The following is a 22,476-nucleotide window of genomic DNA, read 5'->3' on the forward strand; positions in this document are numbered from 1 at the left end:
ATTGCATGGAGGAGGAGGAGGGACCGAAGAGACTATTTCTTTCTGCAAGCTACATCAAGATCCTTCCCAACAACCATCCCCAAAGCAGGATGCAACACCAATGCAAAAACAAACATAATTATGTCAACACACTGGAAATAGTTATACTCAGTTCCTAAAGAACATATTGAAGGTACTGGTAGGATAGAAAGTAGGAGGAGGAAGGGGTCAGATTCTGCTTTCAGTTTCACCAGCACAATTCCAGAGTCAAACTACTGATGTCAATGTTTCTACATAGGAAACAGCTGTTTGCAAATACCTGGCCTCTGGGAGAAATCTGGGTGATCCCAATATAAAAATCTAGATAAAACTGAAGTATTTTTATGACTCCCAGGTACAAATCATCTCTGGCAGAGGTGAATTAACACTATTCAGAGAAAAGAGGATTCCATCAGAGCAAGGAAAAATCAACCCAACTTTGTCCTTCAGTTGGGTGGTAGAATTTTAAACATTTGACCCTGTTGAGCTGCCTCCAGCATATCACTCGCTCTCCTTCATGCCGTGGCCAGTATCTGATGTTTCATACAGAGTCAACAATACCTACAATGCACCAAGCCAACAGTGTACAGTAAAATCACCGAGGGGCAGAGAATTCCTTCCTGCCCTCCAAAACAATATATTTACATCCTAAAGTATGAGCTCTTTTACAATTTTGGTTCCAATGTATATGTTTGCAAATATTTTTCTCATGCCTAAAATTGTGTGTGTGTGTGTGTGTGTGTGTGTGTGAGAGAGAACTTCTGCCAATGATTTCTTAAAGCAGGAGAGGCAGCAGGCTGACAAGATGCTCCACACAAAAGGATTTTAAGTTTGCGCCTTTCAGTTTCAAGATAAAGGTATTATTTAATTCTTATATTGCAGCAATGTTCCAAGGGTGTTAGCCAGGATCAGGGCCCCACTGTGCTGGGCACTGGACAATCATATAGGAAGACAATCTCTGCTCTTTACAATCCTGTCCCACCACTGATCTCACTTAATTGGATACAGTTAATAGCATCACCTGACCGCCTTTTGCTGTAGCACTCTTCCCTTCCCTCTTCCCCCCTCCTGGCCCCGCCTCTTTACGGATGTAAATATGTAACAGACCCTGCAAGTAAAGTACTGAGCTGGGTCAGGCAGTATCACTGGCTTTTATCTGCCACCACAGGGCAACAATACAGAGACCACAGCAGACTAGCAACTTGACTTCAACAGGAGATAGGGCAAGGAGCAGGTTAATGAGAATCTGCCTGGAAGGTTAGGGGAGCCAATATGGTCTCATGGTTATTAAGGCAAGAGACTGGGAATCTGGAGACATGGGCTCTATTTCCTGCTCTGTCAATGACCTGCTGATTTTGCACAAATCTAGTTGCCCTATCTGCAAGATGGAGATGAAGACATTGCCCCATTTTGGAAACATGTTGGAGCTCTTCAAATGGAAGGTGCCGTCAAGAAAATAGATGGTTCTGTCAGAGTACTGAATAGATGACCTGTAAGACTACAAAACAATAGTTAGAATCAGAACTGCTCAGGTATGTGTCATAAGCCCTATACTGCTGGCAGCTAAAGAGGATTTCTCCTTTAGATTAAGTCAAAGGGGCCTGTGCTTTTAGAGACAGTTCATAGTCCTACCACAGCTGTTTCCATGAAGTTTGGAAAGCCTGAGCTGTGCAGCATAATTCAACAGCAGAGAGCACTGATTTATTACAATATTATCATCAACCCCTTGGGCCAAACCGTCCTACTATTTTCCCCGCTGATATCTTCAAATTAAGACATCAGCCAGGTTGCCAGAGAATTCTGTTTTTAACCAGATCCTAGTAGCTTTCTCAGCAACACGGATCTAACTGCTGTGTCTAAAGCAAAATGAGATCCTTGTTTCTGCCATAAGTAAAAGTGTTCTGCAATCTGAAGTTGGACACATGCCTTTAACTACAGGCAAAATATCACACGGATTATAAAAAAGGGCCCCCTGAATGTAAAACAGAGAGATAGTGAACAAATACTGGAATAAGCTTTTAAAAAGAAAAAGAAATCCATGCCAAATGGAAACACATTGAGTATAATTTATAATGAACAACACCGTAAAAAGCCATCCAACTCACAGGGCTCTCAAATGAGAATAAACAGTCATCTTCCAGTAGGGACATGCACAGATAAGCTAAGTATCTGCTAATAGAATGAACTTCCAGTGACCTTTGTTGAATGAGCTGGTAACAGCCAAAATGTCACCACTATTTTAGCACACCACACTGAAAGGGCCAGCGATGAAATATTGCAAGGTTCAATATGGCTAATTCAATACACATTATCATCAGGCAAGTAATATTGCAGCCCTCTATCGAGAAATTATTGTTAGTGTTTAATACATGAAAACAAATTTTAAAAACCACAGCAAAGTTAACCAAGTTGCCACCCATGACCACCGACGATGCAGTGAGGTCATTGATTTGGCTGTCAAAAATGGAAAAACGCCATCAGCCATTTAAAAGCTGTTTTTTAAAAAGAATATTTGGGGCCTGATTCTGCCCTCAGTGGCACGCATGCAATCCCATCCACTCCAGTGGGTTGTACAGGTGCCACTGAGAGGCCAACGCGACCCTTTTAAAACATGAAAATATATTGTGAATATAAAATCCCTGTGGAGGGGCTAATCAGCCATGCAAAAGTGAAACTATACATATATTGGACATTTTCACACAGGCACAAAGGGTCCTCTACAAACGACTTTGCCAATGACTCCAACGGGAGTAAAATCAAGTGCAGACACCAGCTCAGATACCATGGTGATAGGCCGAATACAATTATCTAGAATAGCCATGGAATATTGTATCAATTTCCTAAATCTCAGCCTCAGAATAGATTTAGCCCAGGATACAGTTTTTACTTCTTAACTAGGTAGCCCGCTGAAGACAACAGTTACATTTATTACATTATTTAAACACTGGGTCACCTTTTTCACCACACAACTTTTGGGTTAGGAATTCTAATGTAGCACTTTATAACTTCGGAGAGCTGAGCCAAGCATTAATTAGCCTGGACAAGAACCTGGTGTGGTGAATATTATCTCCATTACCCAAATGAGGAACCAGAAACTGATCCTGTATGGTGCTCAGCCCAATTAACTTCCATTGAAGTCAGTGAGAATTGATAGCACTCAGAACTTTACAGAACGTGACCCTAAATCAGGGGTGGGCAAACTATGGACCGTGGGCTGGATCCAGCCCGCCAGCCATTTTAATCTGGCCCTTGAGCTCCCACTGGGGAGCAGGGTCTAGGGTTTGCCCCACTCCAGCGCTCTAGCCGGGGGACAGGGTCGGGGGTATGGCACCCAAAAGCAGCAGATGGGCCCCCCTCCAGCTCCTATGCATAGGGGCAGCCAGGGGGCTCTGCTCTGCATGCTGCCCCCACCCCAAGTGCCATCCCCACAGCTCCCATTGGCCTATGGACAGGGCAGTGCACAGCAGAGCCGTCTGGCCACGTCTCCACGTAGGAGCTGGACAGGGGACATGCCGCTGCTTCTGGGAGCTATTTGAGGTAAGCACTGCCCAGAGCCTGCACCCCTGAGCCTCCCCCTACACCCTAAAACCCCCTGCCCCAGCCCAGATCCCCCTCCTGGCCTCCAAACCCCTCGATCCCAGCCCGGAGCACCCTCCTGCACCCCAAACCTCTCATCCCCAGCGCCACCCCAGAGCCTACATCCCCTGTCGGAGCCCTCCCTCCCACCCACACACACCCCGCCTGGAGCCCCCTCTTGCACCCTGAACTCCTCATTTCTGGCCCCACCCCAGAGCCCTCACCCCATCTCCAATTTTGTGAGCACTCATGGCCTGCCATACAATTTCTATACCCAGATGTGGCCCTCGGGCCAAAAAGTTTGCCCACCCCTGCCCAAAGTGAATTGTTCAGGCAACAAAGCAAATCAGTGGAGAGCCAGAATTAAAAAACCAAGCAACTCTGAGCATCTAGTCCTCAGCTCAATCCATTAGTCCATTGTACCCCTCCAGAGGCAAACCCTGATGGACAAAAAAAAAGTGAGAAAGGGCAACTGCCCATCACCATCAATAAGCACAGCAGTGAAACTTGGCCACCTCAGCTGAAGTCGAGAGCTTCTCTTGCCAGGTACTCAAACTTACAGACTTTCTGCATTTTCGTCCAGAAACGTTGCCTTCTTAAAAAAATTGGCTAGGTTATTGTGGAGATGTTAACAGAATGTCAAACTGCTAAATGTCAAAAGGACTTTGACTAAACTAGGAAGAAAAATGGTTACGAACCACAACTATGAAATTAACAAATCTTAAAATCTGCATGTTTGGATAATGAGCATGATTTAGCATCAGATGCCAATATGCAACTATAGGGCCAGATTCCTGTCTAGTTTATACTAGTGTAAATCTGTAGAATCTCCACTGCAGCCAATGGAGTTACTCTGGATTTGCACCACTAACTTAGTTCAAGATCTGTCCCTTACAGGCTAAATCAATTGAAAAGGTAAATACAATTTTTTCTTGTATCTATAATGTAAAGTAAGCTAAATGTAAAATCCATAAAACACAGAAACCACTTTAAAAACCTGTCTTTTTCCGATGAAGTGAGCTGTAGCTCACGAAGGCTCATGCTCAAATAAATTGGTTAATCTCTAAGGTGCCACAAGTCCTCCTGTTCTTTTTGTCTTTGTGCTGTCATTCAGGGCCTGTTTTTGACCTCAACCCAGTGTAATATCATCAGGTCAGCTCTTTGGTCTTGTTCTAATGGCTCAAAAGGGCTGGAAAGCTGGTGCAGCCACTCAGCTGAGGATCCACTCCTCCCAGCCACCAGTTTAGAGGAATTGTGGGGGTAATCTTGTGGCTGCTCTAAACTACACCCGGGACAGCACAGATCCAACCCCAGGACTGGGGAATCACAAACAGCTCCTTTTTTGCTTCACAACCCACCCAGGGAGACCATTCATCTGGTTTAAAGCCAGACAGTCCCAGTTGTGCAGGGCACTGTCCCTGTCTGGGGGGACTGAGCACCAGATGTGGGTTTGTCCGGTGAGAAAGAGGAAGAGGACACTGACACAAGAGGACACTGATGGAGACGGTGCCTCTGTGTGGAGTGATGCAGGTAGGGGCGGGCTGCCGAGGGTGTGCACACCGCAGGGGTGTACCCATGCAGACATGCCGATGCATGCAGGGGTAGGGTCACACAGGCAGGGGTGAGGGATGTCCTGTATTCTGGGGATGTGCCAATGAGCATCATACCATCACCCCCCGCACACGCTTACTGGGTGCTTCTGGAGGTTTGAGCCCATGGACTTCAGCGGAGTTATTCCTGATTTACAGCAGCTTGACACTAGAATCAGGCTCTCAGAGTTCAGACTTTCCTAGGGATTTAGAGCCTGATTCTGATCTCACACATACCAGTGTAAATCAGAAGCTACTCCCCTAAAGTCACTGGAGTTATGATGACAGTAGGGAATTTAGGAGAAATTAGTGTTGTGAGAAAAGGAAAAATAAAAATCATGTAGGTGAGTTCTAAAGAACTGGAACAACAGACATAATTGGTTTTTCTTTCAACTGGATGGTTCCTAAGTTGTCTTAAGTATATCCTAAGTAAAATCCTCTTTGTAGCATTATGATCAGCTCTCCTACACAGGTGGCCTGTAGCTCACCTTCGGTCACCTGCTTAGTGGTTTATTTGTATTTGTAGAAATACCAAATGCAAATTTAGTAGGGTCACAGTAAAAACAATGAGATATCCAGGAGCACAGGGAAGCACTCAGGAAACTTGATCAGTCTAGCAGATTACAAGTGCTAGAGGAATCTTTCCTGAATATCTCAAATATAAAGAGTCAACCTTTAACTGAACAGCTCCAGGTTGGGGCTGCTTTAGTCTTAAAGCTTAGCATTTTAATGTTCAGAGTGCTTTACAAGTATCTCCTAATTAATCTTGTTAGCTCTTTGGAGTCTGCAGATGTTTATTATGAACATAATGACTGGCTTTACTAGCAGTAAAATACTGTTTAAAAGGAATAGCCCTGTGTTTCCTGCAATTCACTGGCCACAGAATTTGCCGCAGAATTCTGCTTCAAGGTGTGTTTTCTTATTTATTTAAACTACATTTGTAGCCCTTACAGTTGCAAAGAAAACCTTTTGAATGTTCGATAGATAATGTTGCCTTTCGGAATCTGCATACGCTGTCCATCAATATGATAAACAGCAGCAGCCTTAGGGCCGATCCCTGCTGCAATCAGACTTTCGCTTCAAAGGGGCGTGTCATTCCCAAAACATGTTAGATCCCCTAAAAAGAGTAATTTGATGTAGGGCATTCACTGTAGTTATGAGAAGCACTTGTTATGTAGTGTCTGAAGATTTAATAAGTACCGGTGTGAAGCATCCGTCTATCGTATGCCTTTTGCAGGTTTTTTAAAGCCCGAAAGCTATGGTTCCTCTTCCTTTCCTAAAGCAGAGCTGATCTTATTCAAGGAGGGATTTCACCATTCTCCTAATCGTGATACATTCCAGAATCTTCATCAGATGAAACAATAACTTTGTCCCTTGGATAGTTTCCACATTCATGAATGCTTCCCTTCTCATGTATTGGGACCAGGATAGACTTGCACCACTGCTTGGGAATTCTCTTTGCTCGCCATACAGCTTTAATAGCTCTGCTTGTCCGTTTTATGCCTCTTGGCCAGCTTCCAAAATCTGGAGCTCTCCCCCGCTCCACCAATAGCTTCTACATATTAGCTCTGTGTTAACAGCACAGCAACTTTCTGTTTTTAGTTTGGGTCAAATGTAGGAACAGCATAAGAATGGGGTAGGAAGGATGACAGAGTGGATATAGTCACTTCATTGTGACTCAAGATTGGCTTCATTTCCCACAGACTCCTTGTGTGATCATGGGCAAATCACTTGATGTATTATGTGCCTCAGTTCTCCATCTGTAAAACAGAGATTATATTTCTCTTCCTCTCAGAGGCACTGTGAAGAGAATCCACTGATCATAGAATCATAGAATATCAGGGTAGGAAGGGACCACAGGAAGTCATCTAGTCCAACCCCCTGCTCAAAGCAGGGCCAATCCCCAACTAAATCATCCCAGCCAGGGCTTTGTCAAGCCTGACCTTAAAGACTTCTAAGGAAGGAGATTCCACCACCTCCCTAGGTAATGCATTCCAGTGTTTCACCACCCTCCTAGTGAAAAAGTTTTTCCTAATATCCAACCTAAACCTCCCCACTGCAACTTGAGACCATTACTCCTTGTTCTGTCATCAGCTACCACTGAGAACAGTCTAGATCCATCCTCTTTGGAACCCCCTTTCAGGTAGTTGAAAGCAGCTATCAAATCCCCCCTCATTCTTCTCTTCCATAGAGTAAACAATCCCAGTTCCCTCAGCCTCTCCTCATAAGTCATGTGCTCCAGTCCCCTAATCATTTTTGTTGCCCTCCGCTGGACTCTCTCTAATTTTTCCACATCCTTCTTGTAATCTGGGGCCCAAAACTGGACACAGTACTCCAGATGAGACCTCACCAATGTCGAATAGAGGGGAACGATCACGTCCCTCGATCTGCTGGCAATGCCGCTACTTATACAGCCCAAAATGCCATTGGCCTTCTTGGCAACAAGGGCACACTGTTGACTCATATCCAGCTTCTCGTCCACTGTAACCCCTAGGTCTTTTCCGCAGAACTGCTGCCGAGCCATTTGGTCCCTAGTCTGTAGCGGTGCATGAGATTCTTCCATCCTAAGTGCAGGACTCTGCACTTGTCCTCGTTGAACCTCATCAGATTTCTTTTGGCCCAATCCTCCAATTTGTCTAGGGCCCTCTGTATCCTATCCCTGCCCTCCAGCGTATCTACCTCTCCTCCCAGTTTAGTGTCATTTGCAAACTTGCTGAGGGTGCAATCCACACCATCCTCCAGATCATTTATGAAGCTATTGAACAAAACCGGCCCCAGGACCAACCCTTGGGGCACTCCACTTGATACCGGCTGCCAACTAGACATGGAGTCATTGATCACTACCCGTTGAGCCCGACAATCTAGCCAACTTTCTATCCACCTTATAGTCCATTCATCCAGCCCATATTTCTTTAACTTGCTGGCAAGAATACTGTGGGAGACCGTGTCAAAAGCTTGATGATTATGAAGCTCTTGGATACTACAGAGATGAGGGTAATGTAAGGGAGGGTAATGAGAGCATTGAACTGAAATTGTTATGAAAATAAACATCACTGGGGATTCTGTGGGTTTTATTGGGGTTTTGTTATAGATTTGAATTCAGTAGAAACCCCTGTTTTTGAAATTGCTTTAAGGTTCCAAAGAACTTCCAGTTAGTCTCAGAATTAATCTCTGCAGTGCCCACATAAAACAGGGGGCCTTGCAGCTGAATCTGGGTCCAAACTGCTGCAGCGAATAAATGACTTTGGCTAAGGGCAAAAATCATTCTGGAGGGCCCAATCTTGCAGTTTTTACTTGGGCAAAAGTCCCCTTCAAGTCTTTCAGGTCATCCAAAGACTGCAGGATTAAAATCCATTCAAGGGCCGTAGAAATGGGTGTGGGCATTTTCATTCCCCCTAGTGTAATTTTGTGTCCAGAGATGGACAGTACTTGCTTTAATGGTTTCCTACTTTTTTCCTCTCTTCCCCTGCACCTGGCATATCTGTTTGGGAAAAGCACCCCTTCAGGAAGGAAGGAACAACTTCTGTTCCCTTTTCCCCTGGCAGGAGCAGCCTTTAATGTGGGGGATCCCACTAGTAACAACTCCTGGGGAGAGGGGTAGTGAGGATTTTTACTGTTTTGGAGATAACGTTTTGGGACCCATCTAAGCAACAGCAAACTTGTGGACTGGGGGAGGGGCAATGCTTCAGGAGGGACACTTTTTCCACCCCTCTTCAAACCAGAGCGGTGTTTAGGATTCACTTGACTGAATGCCTGGAAGACCAGCAGCATTTGGTCTTCTGATAGTTGTCAACTACTGAGCTGCTGTTGCTGAGTATATATGTACAATGTGTAAAATTCAAAACATGACAAAGCACAAAACAATTTCTAGGTCTGGCCAGCAGTTTGCTTACTCTCCTGAGAGTTTAAAGAGATCTGCATTTCAGAGAGAACTGCCTTCTTAACTGAGTCAGAACAGCATGTAAAAAACTCCGTCTCTGCCATGAGAGCTTAGTCCAGTTTACTTCATGTTTAATAACTCAAGCAGCAAAACTGTCCTTGAAGGCATTTTATGCAGTTCAGGGTTTCATTGGGAAAGCTGCCATTTAAAGAAAGAAATGTACAAATGAAGGGAATTCTTGAGCCTGAGCTATCCAGGTGCTGGGAGTGAGGAGTGATTGACCCAAGCTGGGTCTAGTTTTGATGCTGGCTCCTGCTCTGACAATCAAACACATTTTGGAGCTTAATAAATGAAACATGATGCAAATAATACAATAATTGTGTGGAGAACTGTCTGCCATCTCACATTAGAAATGGTTCCTTCCGGTCAGGATTAAGGTATCCCTGCTTGCACTGCCATCCCCCGTTGTACCCTGCTGTGTGGATAAGCAGAGGATGGTGTCAATCTCAATAGCTCTGACTTAAAGGCAAAACTTGGAGAACACCCCAAAACACACAACAGAATTGTAGCAGGCCAGAGAGACACAAGATCAGATTTACCACATGAGCTCATCCAAACACAAAGTTGAATTCAATGGATCAGTCCCAAAAGTCCTTACTCTGTTTTTATCACATCGAAACTCCCATTGAAACCAATGGGAATTTTGCCTGAATAAGGACAAATGAGGAAGCACTTCAGGGTTTGGTCTAGTGGGAGTCAGCTCTTCTCTGGAATTAGCTCAAAGAAAATTATTCCCTTTGAACAGCAATGACACCCACTTAAACCTGCCCAAGATTAAGGCACCAAACATCAGCTGTGGGAAACTGGCAGGTAACAGGTTTTTAAAAATACAGCCAAGTTAAAACCTTTTCAGAAAAGGGGTCTTTGAAGATTTGTTTTGCTAGAGATTCTCTCGTTCCTATTTCCAGCATTCATGCCTCATTTCTTTGTTCAAGCACCTTGCAGCGTAGAATGATGTCACTGTATGTGATGCACTGGCATAGACATTTGAATAGAGAACTTGATTTTCCTACCCAGCAATGCATTGCTCTTAACGTGATTCCTTGCACCACAAATAAGGAGGACAAATCCTTCCCTTTGATAGAGTTTCTCAGGGCTGCTGCTACCTGCTATTGCTTGTCACCAAAAGAGAAGCCCTCTTGGACCAGATGAAGCCTAGATCTGACCAACAAAGATTCATAGGAAGCTAAGAATTGCTTTGCTGGGTTACACCAATGGACCATCTAAATGAGTATCCAGGCTCCCAGAGGGATTCAAGGACAGAAACAATGCAGGTGCCTGTCCTTACTCAGGGTTTCTGTTTAGGGTGGGTAACTTTACTTTCACCTGGTGGCAGATGCTGCTCCAAGGACATACTGAATCAGTTTACTTCCTGGCTGCACTGGCTCCATACCCTCACTGGACAACACCACACATTCTAGGGACATTGAGGCAGGATCAACCTGTCAACCACGCAAACGTTTGACCTCAGGTGCCCTTTGCCTCGGTTTACCATGGCAAAAGCCTGAAGGAATGACCCTGGTTCACTGTGCAGAAGTACCTCTGGGGTTTGTGAGCTCCAATACCCACATTCTCCACAGCAGTTTTGTGGCTGAGGAGGACAATGCCCTTTCACTTTGCTTTCTTTGGACCACTTCGCTCACAAAGGGCAAGAGAGGGAAATTACAGTGAATGTACGAAGGCAGGAAATTAAGAGGGGTAGTCTAGGTGATTTAAGTGTTTGCTTTGTAACTGCAAGTCATCAGACAGGAGAGAAGCATTAATGAGTGTGAAATACAATGGAACCCTGTTTACCCGACTTTCCGTTATCCAGCTCTCTGTACTAACAGAACAACCAGCGCACACAGGTCCAGAAGTGGGAGATCTCACCTGTGGCCGCTAGACAGCTTTGCAGCCTCACGTGTTCCCATTCTCCAGATTAGCCACATTTTTGATTATATAATCTGCTCTCAGTCCCAGTTAGATTGGATAAACCGGGTTCTGCTATACTAGTTTTCAAAAGGAGGAGTTATCGCCAGCCCAATGAAAGGCGGCCCATCAACACCAGATGAACCACTGTGGCATATCAGAGGACAAAAGACTTTTGTTGGCTACAAATTCCTCCCAACAGCTGAATTTGCAACTTGAAGCAGAGCAGAGGAAGAAACAGAAAGCCCTAATAAGGAGGAACTATCTTTTATGCTACTTGGACCGTGCTCCTCCTGCATCCTCCAGCCCGCGTTCGCAGCCACCTGTACCTCCAGCCTGCTCCCCGAGGCTGCAGGTGAGCCTCCTTTCCTGCTCTCCTGCACCCCACTGCTTCTGCCCCCATAGTTGTCTCCCCCTCCCGGAGAGTGGGCTGCCTGAGTGCCTGGCCCTGGGGGGCCCCTGGGCCAGGGCACGGTATGTTTCGCAGTAAATCCGCCCCTGTCGTTTTAAGAACACTTTCACAGCAGATTTGACAAAATACAAAGAAGGTACTAATGTGAGATTTCTAAGGATAAATACAGTACTTGACCCAAGGTCTAAGAATCTGAAGTGCCTTCCAAAATCTGAGAGGGACAAGGTGTGGAGCATGCTTTCAGAAGTCTTAAAAGAGCAACACTCCAATGAGGAAACTACAGAACCCGAACAGCAAAAAAGAAAATCAACCTTCTGCTGGTGGCATCTGACTCAGATGATGAAAATGAACATGCGTCGGTCCACACTGCTCTGGACTGTTATCGAGCAGAACTATCATCAGCATGGACGCATGTTTTCTGGAGTGGTGGCTGAAGCATAGAGAGACATATGAATCTTTAGCGCATCTGGCAAATAAATATCTTGCGATGCTGGCTACAACAGTGCCATGAGAACGCCTGTTCTCACTTTCAGGTGACATTGTCAACAAGACATGGGTAGCACTATCTCCTGCAAATTGTAACCAAACTTGTTTGTCTGAGCGATTGGGCTGAAGTAGGACTGAGTGGACTTGCTACAGTTTTACATTGTTTTATTTTTGAATGCAGTTATTTTTTGTACATAATTCAACACTTGTAAGTTCAACTTTCGTTATAAAGAGACTGCACTACAGTACTTGTATGAGGTGAATTGAAAAATACTATTTCTTTTTTTTACAGTGCAAATATTTGTAATAAAAATAAACATAAAGTGAGCACTACACACTTTGTATTCTGTGTTGTGACTGAAATCAATATAAATGCTTCAAAGTTACTCTGATGTTGTGAAAGGAAGCATTGTTCTCTGTGGTTTTATGGCTACCTGGATTTGGTTAGCAGTCTTCCTGCCTAAATGGCAAGATTCACTGACAATTTTTTATCTAATGCAGACAATATAAGCTCAGTATGCAGGCACTTTGTGTGTGCAGTCAGGCTACATAAATAAATGTCTTTGAAGATATCAGCTTTGAAGTTAATTTGGGAGCTTAGGTGGAGAAAGTCTTCTTGCAGCAGAGATCCTAAAAGATGGAAAACTGCTTCTTAGAAATAATGCCAGGGTTGCTAATGTCTATTTTTGAAACTGGAAAATTTCATCTGTCTATCTGAGTTGGCAGTTTCTCAACAAGACAATATTAAAAGCACAATAGCAAACTATCCTGATGGAAAGGAAAGATAGGAAGAATAAGATGCCAATAATGGCTCCATCAGGAGCTCTTTAGTCACTGGAAAATCAAAAAGGAACCCTACAAAAAGTGGAAACTAGAACAAGTTGCTCAGGATGAACACAAAGAATAGCTCAGGCACGTAGCGACAAAATCATAAAGACTGAGCCACAAAAGGCAACAAGAAGAGGTTCTATAAATATATCCAGAGCAAGAAAAAGATGAAGGAAATGGTCGGTCCACTACTTAGTGGGAAAGGAGTGCTAATAATGAATGACATCAAGGAGGCTGAGGTGTTTCAGCTGAAGTATTGTGTCCAGTTTTGGGTACCACACTCAGAAAGATGTAGACAAATTGGAGAGAGTCCAGAGGAGAGAAACAAAAATGATCAAAGATTTAGAAAACCTGACCTGTGAAGAAAGGTCAAAAAACTGGGTATATTTAGCCTTGAGAAAAGACAACTGAGGGGCCCTAATAACAGTCTTCAAATATGTTAAGGGCTGATATAAAGAGAAGTTTGATCAATTATTCTCCATATGCACTGAAGGTAGCACAAGAAGTAATGGGCTTAATCTGCAGCCAGGGATATTTAGGTTAGATATTAGGAAAAACTTTCCAACTATAAGGGAAGTTAAGTATTAAAATAGCCTAGGTTTTAAGAGCAGGTTAGACAAATACCTGTCGGGGAGGTCTAGGTATAATTGGTCCTGCCTCAGCATAGGGAGCTGGACTAGATGACCTCTCAAAATCCCTTCCAGCGTTACATTTCTAGGATTCTAGATTCTGCCTGCCTAGAGTTCTCCTCTGCAGACTCTCCCGAAATCACCACTGAAATGCTACCTTCTCTGGGGTGAACCATGGGCAGTCTTTCTGTTTCAACCACCTCTCAAGTATTTAGGAAGGAAAAGGAAGGATAAAACCTTCAATTGAAACTACAGGAGGAATTTTAGTTATCTAGTAGCAGCTGAGTTGGAAAATAACCAGGGCACCAAAACTAACAGTCCTAGTGTTGTGGAAAATGTCATGGAGTTTACAGTGATAAAAGCAATATAGCCAACATGGAGAAATTCTATATTAGACTTCCCCATTACAGATAAAGAGGAATTAATCTTAGAACTAAAAATCAGTGGTTGCTTAGGTGCAAGTGACCATGCCTTGATTACATTTGTTACGTGCAAACAGAGTAAAGGAGCCAATACTTTAAAGGAACTAATTTTCCATAGCTGAACACAATTATAAGTCAAATCAGCTGGGAGAAAGACTTTAAACACAAAAATGTGAGTAATAATTGGGAACGGTTTAAGACCGTGGTCTCCAACCTTTTTACTCACAAGATCACTTTTTGAATTTAAGTGCAACCCAGGATCTACCCCTCCCCTTCCCCGAGATCCCACCCCACTCATTCCATCCACCCTCCCTCCGTTGCTCGCTCTCCCCCACCCTTACTCACTTTCACTGGGCTGGGGCAGGGGATTGGGGTGTGGGAGGAGGTGCAGGGTGCAAGCTCTGGCAGGGAGTTTGGGTGCAGGAGGGGGGCTCTGGGCTGGGGCAGTGCTGGGGAGCAGAAGGGGGTTTGGAGTGCAGGTTCCAGGAGGGGGCTCAGGGCTGGGGCAGGAGGTATAGGGTGCAGGAGGGGGTATGGGGTGCTGGCTCTGGGAGAGGGTTCAGGTGCAAGAGGTGATTCGGGGTGCTAGCTCCGGGAGGGGTCTCAGGGCTGGGGCAGGGGTGCAGGTGGGGTGCGGGCTCTCATCAGGCGGCACTTACCTCGGGCAGCTCCCGGTCAGTGGTGCAGCGGGACTAGGCAGGCTCCCTGCCTGCCCCAGCCTCACACCACTCCTGGAAGCAGCCAGCAAGTTCCTGCAACCCCTGGGGAGGTGGGGGGGGGCACGTGGCTCCACGTGCTGCCCCTCCCTACAGGCACCGCCCCCGCAGCTCCCATTGGCTGCAGTTCCCTGTTCCCAGCCAATGGGAGCTGCGGGGGCAGTGCCTGCAGGTCAGAGCAGCGAGCGAAGACCCCCTGCTGCCCCACCCCAGGGGCCGCAGGGACGTGCTGGCTGCTTCCAGGAGTGGTGCAGGGCCAGGACAGGACTTTTAACAGTCGGAGATCGCGATCGACTGTCAGAGGCTCCAGGATCGACCAGTCGATCGCAATCTTCCAGTTGGTGACCACTGGTTTAAGAACATTTTAGTAGATGTCCAAAAAGGCCACAACTGACAACGAAAGCTACGCTGGTTAAAAAACTAACTTAGCTTAGAGGGAAAGTCAAGACGTATAAATAAAGCAATCTACAGCAAATGGACAAAAACATAAAATTAGAAGCTATTAGAAGGAATTGTGTAAAACAAAAACACCACACCCTGATAAGGGAAACAAAAGGACAAGGAGAACTCTATAGGCACCAGAACTAAGGACGATTAGAAAGTTTCTTTTTTATTAGGAGCTAGAGCTGGCTGAAACTCAGGAGGATTGGTTTGCAAGAAACTTCTGCAATTTGCTTTAGTTCTGAATTGGAATGAAAGTGTTACCAAAATTTCTCACAAATCGGCGATCCCTTGAAAATTTAGTTTTGGAAATACTGAAATACAGTTGCTCCCAAAAGGAAATACGTCAAACTATCATTCTTACCAGTTTCACCACTATTTGCTGAATAACAGTTTTAAATCAACAGATCAAAATATCTTTTATCCAAGCGTGTTTCAGGAGCTCTCTGGACCATTAATGTTGATTTTCAGTATGTCTTGGAGCACTGGGGAAGTTCCAGAGGTCTGGAAGAAAGCTAATGTTGTGCCAATATCTAAAAGGGAAAACAGGATGACCCAGGTAATTAGATCTGCCAGCCCGACATCAATCCCAGGCAAAATAATGGAGTGCTGATACAGGACTTGATTAATAAAAAATAAAAAGCAGGTAGTATAATCAATGCCAATCAGCATGGGTTTATAGAACATAGATCTTGTTAAACTATTTTCATTTATTTTGATGAGATTATAACTTTGGTTGATAAAGATAATAGTTAAACTTTTATAAGTTATTTGACTTGGTACCACACAAATGTTTTGATTAAAAAACTAGAACATTACAAAAATCAACATGGCACATATGTTAAATGGATTAAAACTGGCTAACGGATAGGTGTCAAAATGCAATTGTAAATGGGGACTCATCACTGAGGGAGGTGACCCTAGCATCTGTTTACCAGAAGCTGGGAATGAGCAACAGGGAATGGATCGCTTGATGATTCCCTGTTCTGTTCATTCCGTCTGGGGCACCTGGCATTGGCCACTGTCCGAAGACAGGATACTGGGCTAGATGGACCTTTGGTCTGACCTAATATGACCGTTCTTATGAGTTGGTGTGTTTCTAGTTGGCCCTGGCAGGAATCAGTTCTTGGGCCCCATGTGATTTATCATTTTTAACAATTACCTGGAAGAAATTATACAAAAAGAAAAAAAAAGTGTTTTAAACTTTGGCAAGTGACATTCTAGCAGCAGGATTTCCAGAAGTACAAAAAAAGCCAAAAAGATAACAAAGAAAGAGCCAGCAGCTGTGAAAGTAAAGCCATGGAAGGCTTATATGAAGGAGGGTGAGAAAGAAATAAACAAACTGGCAAAGACCCATGATAAGAGTACTACGGACATTGGTAAGAACAAAATCATTAAAGATGAAAAGGGGAATATGATAATCAACGAGAAGAGTGGAGGAATTACTTTGAAAGGGTTATGAAAAGAAAGAATCCAAGAGAACCATGCTGTAGGATAAAACCAAACCTGGGTCTGGTGGCACCTGTCCTAGAAGAAGAAGCCGCAAAAACACTGAGCAGCATGAAAAATAAAAAAGCTCTCGGCTGCAATGACATACCAGCAGATGTACGGAAGTGCCTGGGGCAGCTAGGCATGAACATATAGACACAACTGTTTAATTTCATCATGGGGACCGAGAAGATGCCTGGAGAAAAATATTGCTACTTATGTGCCCTCAGAGACACAAGACTGCGGTAACTACGGCTGCATTAAACTCATGAGCCACATGATGAAGATCAGAGAGAAAGTTTTTGATAACAAAGAGATGTAAAGGTCAGTGACGATCCGTCTGGATTCAGGCCAAGCAAGTTAAAAGTGGATGCTAGCTTTGCATTAAGGTTGCCTGTGGAAAAATAAAGTGAAAAGAAAAACCCGGAACACAGCATTCATTGATCTGGAGAAAGCTCATGACCATGTTCTGAGAGACATCATCTGGTGGTGTATGAGAATGAAACAGACTCCTTTAGACTATGTCAGATTGTCCAGGACATATATAAGGATGCCGTTACCACAGTCAAAATGCCAAGTAATCAGAAACTGTTCAGTTTCCAATAAGAGGCAGAGTACATCGAGGCTCAGCATTAAGCCCCTTTTTGTTCACACTGGTGCTCAATGAACTTACAGAAAACATCCAGAGTGGCCCCCTGGATGGCATGCTTTTTGCAGAGGATATAGTGCTCATGGGGGAGAGCAAAGAGGAAGTGGGAAAATATGTGGAAAGATAAAAGGTGCATTCTTGAAAGAAATAGCATGAAAGTCAGCAGAAATAAAACAGAGTATATCGGGGTGGCCAACCTGAGCCTGAGAAGGAGCCAGAATTTACCAATGTACATTGCCAAAGAGCCAGAGTAATACGTCAGCAACACCCCCATCAGCTCCCCCACCCCGCTTCCAGCGCCTCCCACCCACCAGCAGCCTCGCTGATCAGCACCTCCCCCTCCCTCCCCACACCTCCCGTTCAGCTGTTTTGTGGCATGCAGGAGGCTCTGGGAGGGGGAGGGGGAAAAGCGAGGGTACTGCAGGCTCAAGGAAGGGCGCAGGAAGGGGTGGAGTGGGGGCAGGGCCTGTGGCAGAGCCAGGGGTTGAGCAGGGAGCACCCCCCGGCCCACTGGAAAGTTGGTGCCTGTAGCTACAGCCCCGGAGTCGGTGCCTAGACAAGGAGCCGCAGATTAACTTCTAAAGAGCCGCATGTGGCTCCGGAGCCCCAGATTGGCCACTTCTGGAGTATATGGTCCGTAGAGTTGATGATACCTCACAGGAAGACAATGAGATTAAGTCTGGCGGATGGGGGAGGAGCAAGAGTACAGAAAAATCAAGTACCTAGGTTTGATAGTACAGGATACTGGTGAACTCAATGGCAAATTTATAAACTGAACAGGAAAGGCATGGAATAAATGGAAAGAAGTGAGTGGAGTGATCTGTGTTAGGAGAATGTCCATCAAACTGAAAAGTAAGATCTACAAAAGGATAATTAGGCCTGCACTTTTGTATGGATCCGAATAAAGAGACAGGAAATGAAAATGTTAAGATGAATGCTTGGAGTTACAAGCATATTCAAAACAAATGAATTAGGGGAAGTGTGAAGGTGGTATCAATTACAGAAAAGCTGAGGGAATCCAGGCTTAGATGGTTTGGGCATGTAAAAAGAAGATCAAAAGAATATATAGCAAATAAGAAGTTAAACTTAGAAGAATTGGAGCTTAAGAGACAAGCTAGAAGACCCAAAACTGGATGGATGGATGGATGGATGGATGGATGGATGGATGGATGGATGGATGGATGGATGGATATCATAGAAAAGAATTTGATTAGTTACGGAGTTCCTAAGGAAAAAGAAAAGGAGTACTTGTGGCACCTTAGAGACTAACCAATTTATTTGAGCATAAGCTTTCATGGGTAAAAACTCCACTTCTTCAGATGCATGGAGTGAAAATTACAGATGCAGACATAAATATACTGGCACATGAAGAGAAGGGAGTTACCTCATAACTCCCTTCTCTTCATGTGCCAGTATGGAAGACAGTTACAGATAAATTCAAATACTGTACATTTCATGGACAGTTCCTAAGGAACTGCTTCAAGATGGACTCGAATGGAGAAGAACTCAAAGACCCAACCTCACATAGATGGCCATTTGAGGTGAGACCAATGGTCATCTAGCCTAGTATCCTGTCTTCCAACAGTGGCTGGTTCCAGATACTTCAGACGGAATGAACAGAACAGGGGAATTATCAAGTGATCCATCCCCTGTCATCCAACTCCCAGCTTCTGGCAATCAGACGTTTAGGGACACAGAGCATGGGGTTGCATTGGTGACCACCTTGGCTAATAGCCATTGATGGATCTATTATTTGTTTTAAACCCAGTTATACTTTTGGCCCTCACAACATCCACTGGCAATTGTGTGTTGTGTGAAGGAATACTTCCTTATGTTTCTTTTAAAGTTGTTGATCTTGTCTCATCTCCTCTTTAACATTTGATTTAGTGAATGTAGTGCTGACAACGTGCCATGTTAACAGAGTAACAACTACTATTAACAAAGCTGTTCAGGGTACAGGTATTCTATAGATAATCTTAGATATCTAAGGCTATGTCTACACTTGCACTTATGTCGGCAAAACTTTTGTTGCTCAGGAATGTGTGGCGGGGGCGGGGGGGAACCTGAGCGACATAAATTTTGCCAGCATAAGTGCTTGTGTGCACAGTGCTATGTCGGCAGAAGACGCTCTCCTGTTGACATAGCTATAGCCGCTCGTTGAATTGGTTATATTATGTTGACAGAAGAGCTCTTTCCTGTTGGCATAACATGGCTACACGAGTGATCTTACAGTGACACAGTTGTATTCGTACAGCTGTGTCACTGTAAGCTTGCTGATATAGACATGGCCTAAAAGACACCTATCACCAGGATATCGAAAGACAGTACAATCTTCTCCAAAGGCACCCAGCCAATATGCCCCAAACCTGAACTAGGGACCACACTTCCGGGGTGAAAGTTAGATTCGTTTCTACGCTTTTTCAAATCATTGTCCACTGCACTAAGTCTAAGACACCAGACACCAGTGCAAGTTAGTGTTAGGGGTTCTTCGGATGGGGACACGTGCACTAGGAACTTGGCTGAGAAACACAAACTCATTTCATACAGATCAGAACTCCATACCTCATGGCAACAAAGTTTGGTTTAAACTTTTAACACAACTGGCTATACCTTAGCTTCTTCAGTTTATTCTGGGAAAAGGTTAGCAATGAGAACAAGTGGCTTCTCCTGTCAGATTTGCCATGAAAAAACATTCATGTCTGCATGTTAGCCCCAAAGGACAAAAACATCCATAATAAGAAAACCAACAGCAGTTTGTCAAATCATTTGCCTGCTGAAGCAGTAAGAATCACAAAACTGGGAAACGGGAGAAGAGCAGAATATAAAACTACAAAAGACCAATGACTGCCAACGGAAGAGAGAAAAATGCAGTAGAATGTCTGGATTAAGAATAAGGTTGTGAAAATCAATATAAGTATTTCAACCATCTGCAGCCCACTAGTGTAAGTAACCAAATGTTAGAGGGGTTAAATTAACAATGCATGATACTTAGGAGAAGGTGTTTCCCCTCACTAATTTATGGCCCAAATCTGCAATAACTACTCAGGTGAGAAAGCAAGTAGCACATACCTACAATGTCCAAAAGTCCCTTCTGATCATAAATAAGAAGGATCAGTACCTATTTTAACTGCAATATACTGGAATATAAAAATAAAACTTTTTGATAGAAATGGTCTTCCATGCAGAGGATTTTAAAGCAGTCAGTATGTTTCTGGATTAAAAGAACAACCACCACGACCCTAAAAATCTTTAAAAAAAAAAAAAAAGGAGTAAAGCAATTTCAGGTGCTAAACTTAACGCTGTACAACCCAAAAATAGAGTAGAGACCCCTATCACATCTTGCTATTTTTCAGATGTCTCTTTCTCTCTCCTGTTACTGTGTGAAAGAACCATAAACAGGTCTTAATGGTTCCCATAAGCAAATGGACATTTAGACACCTAACTGCCCTTCTGCCTGCAAATACTTGATTTGTGCATGCCGTCCCAGTAATTGCACACAAGTTAGCTGCACAATTATACAAGAGTTTCTGTTCTGCTTACTGTAGTTTGAAAAGGAAAAAAGGAGAATATGATTCAAATTCAGCTTTGATGGTAAAGGGGATATAAAAAGGTACACTTTGGGCGTAAATTGATAAGTAGGCAGGGAAGACAAATGCAATACAGATTTCACTGGTATTTTGTGGGGCCCCGAGTCAGACCTGGTATAAACAGCTACAGCTCCCACTGATGTTAATGGGAACTGGATTTGCTTACATAATAGCTAAATTTGACACACACATACACCCCAAAGGATGTTGGGGATGGTGCTGGCATGTTAAAGTATTTTGGGGAGCTGTTTAATCCGACATCCTCCTGGTAAAGGTTTTTCCTGTTACACAATCTCCTTCCATGACCTTGGTGTGTAAGTTACACGCATGTTGCACATCCACTGAATGCCAAGTTGGTGTCAGTTGGATACTGCATAACCACTTATACCTTATATGCCACAGTTCTCCAGCTGCTGTAGACAGGCTTCGACTTCAGTCCATGGATGTTAGTTCTCCAGCATCTTCATACAAGTAAGTCCCCAATATGAAACTTACACCACTGTTTATGTTACCCTGACTTTGGCCTAGAGATTTTAAGGGAGATGCAACTCCTCACTCCAGGCTGCATTTGCTGATGAACAGTAATTCACTGAGTTCCATCAGATGGGGAAAGGATTTCTAAAGGGCAATTCCTGGTTTAACTGAACTCAGTGACAGGACTCCCACTGACTTCAATGGGATCAGGATTGGACCCTTACTATATTGCTGGCCTGACGCACTGTGCTGGAGCCTGACCAGAACAGTGAACAAGAAGCTGTTTTTAAAGGTAAATGCAATTAAAAGGTCTTGGAAAAGCTCCTCGGTATAACTGTATCATCAGAGTGAATGGTGTTTTTCTCCAAGGGACGGTGGGCTTTGGTAATTCTTCAGCAATACAACTTGGCACTGCTGTAACCAGGCAGGAGTACTGCATGTCACAGAGTTGTGGAAATGCTTACCAAAGGCTTTCTCTGGAAAGTGCCATATGCTTCAATAGCTTATTGGCAGTGGTGGGCATGGGGGGAGACATCTAAAAAAGTCAGTAGGGATTGGGAAAGGAGAGAAATCAGTAAGGGCAGCCAGAAGGGACTAGGGAAAGAGGACAGCCAACAGGGAATGAGGATATAAGAGCCAGAAACAGTGGCCAGTAGGGATTGGGAGAGGCGGGGAGACAGCAAGAACAGCCAGCAGGGATTTGGAAAAGAGCAGAGCCAGCCAGGAACTGGAAGCCAACAAGAGTGGCCAGAAAGAACAGCCAGTCGCTAGGGAAGGAAGGCAGCCAGCTGGGTCCTGGGACGGAGGGCAGCCAGCTACTAACACTGTCTTTTCTGTGAGCACAACTTCTCAACACAGCTGCCACCAGGCTGCTTGTCTTTGAGATTCATAGAGCTCCCCAGAGCAGGCACTGAATTTTCCTGCTGGGGGGTTGAGAGGGTATAGCGTTGGATTGCTGTTCTGAACTTGCAGTGGCTTTTGTCAGAGTAGATGGCCAATGAAACATTTACTTGGAGCAGTCTCCAGCACTAACCTCTGCCCCCACGCCACTACCCAGTGGATTGTTTGAGCTAGTCAGATACTTGTGTAAGAGAGAGATGGTATAGTGGCTCTTCCTTGTGTAGGAAGCAGAGCCCCCAGAGTCAGATCCATGTGACAGATGGGGCGGCTATGTTCGGCTTAACTACAAAATACTGAAAAACAAATTCCTAATCCTCTCCCTCACATGCCCACTGTTCTGCTTTTGCAGATTAACTCCCCATCAGAGGTGCACTGGCATGACCTGGGAAGCTGGAGGTACAGTAGCTTTGTTC

The 22,476-nt window shown here is 44.4% G+C and overlaps 1 protein-coding gene across 2 annotated transcripts in view; it reads right to left on the reverse strand.

Moving 5' to 3' along the window:
* NEURL1 (neuralized E3 ubiquitin protein ligase 1) overlaps positions 1–22,476 on the reverse strand; it is a 283,006-nt gene that overhangs the window by 183,784 nt on the left and 76,746 nt on the right. The window lies entirely within an intron of this gene.

This window comes from Lepidochelys kempii, chromosome 7 (assembly GCF_965140285.1).
Source record: "Lepidochelys kempii isolate rLepKem1 chromosome 7, rLepKem1.hap1, whole genome shotgun sequence".
NCBI classification, from domain to species: domain Eukaryota; kingdom Metazoa; phylum Chordata; order Testudines; family Cheloniidae; genus Lepidochelys; species Lepidochelys kempii.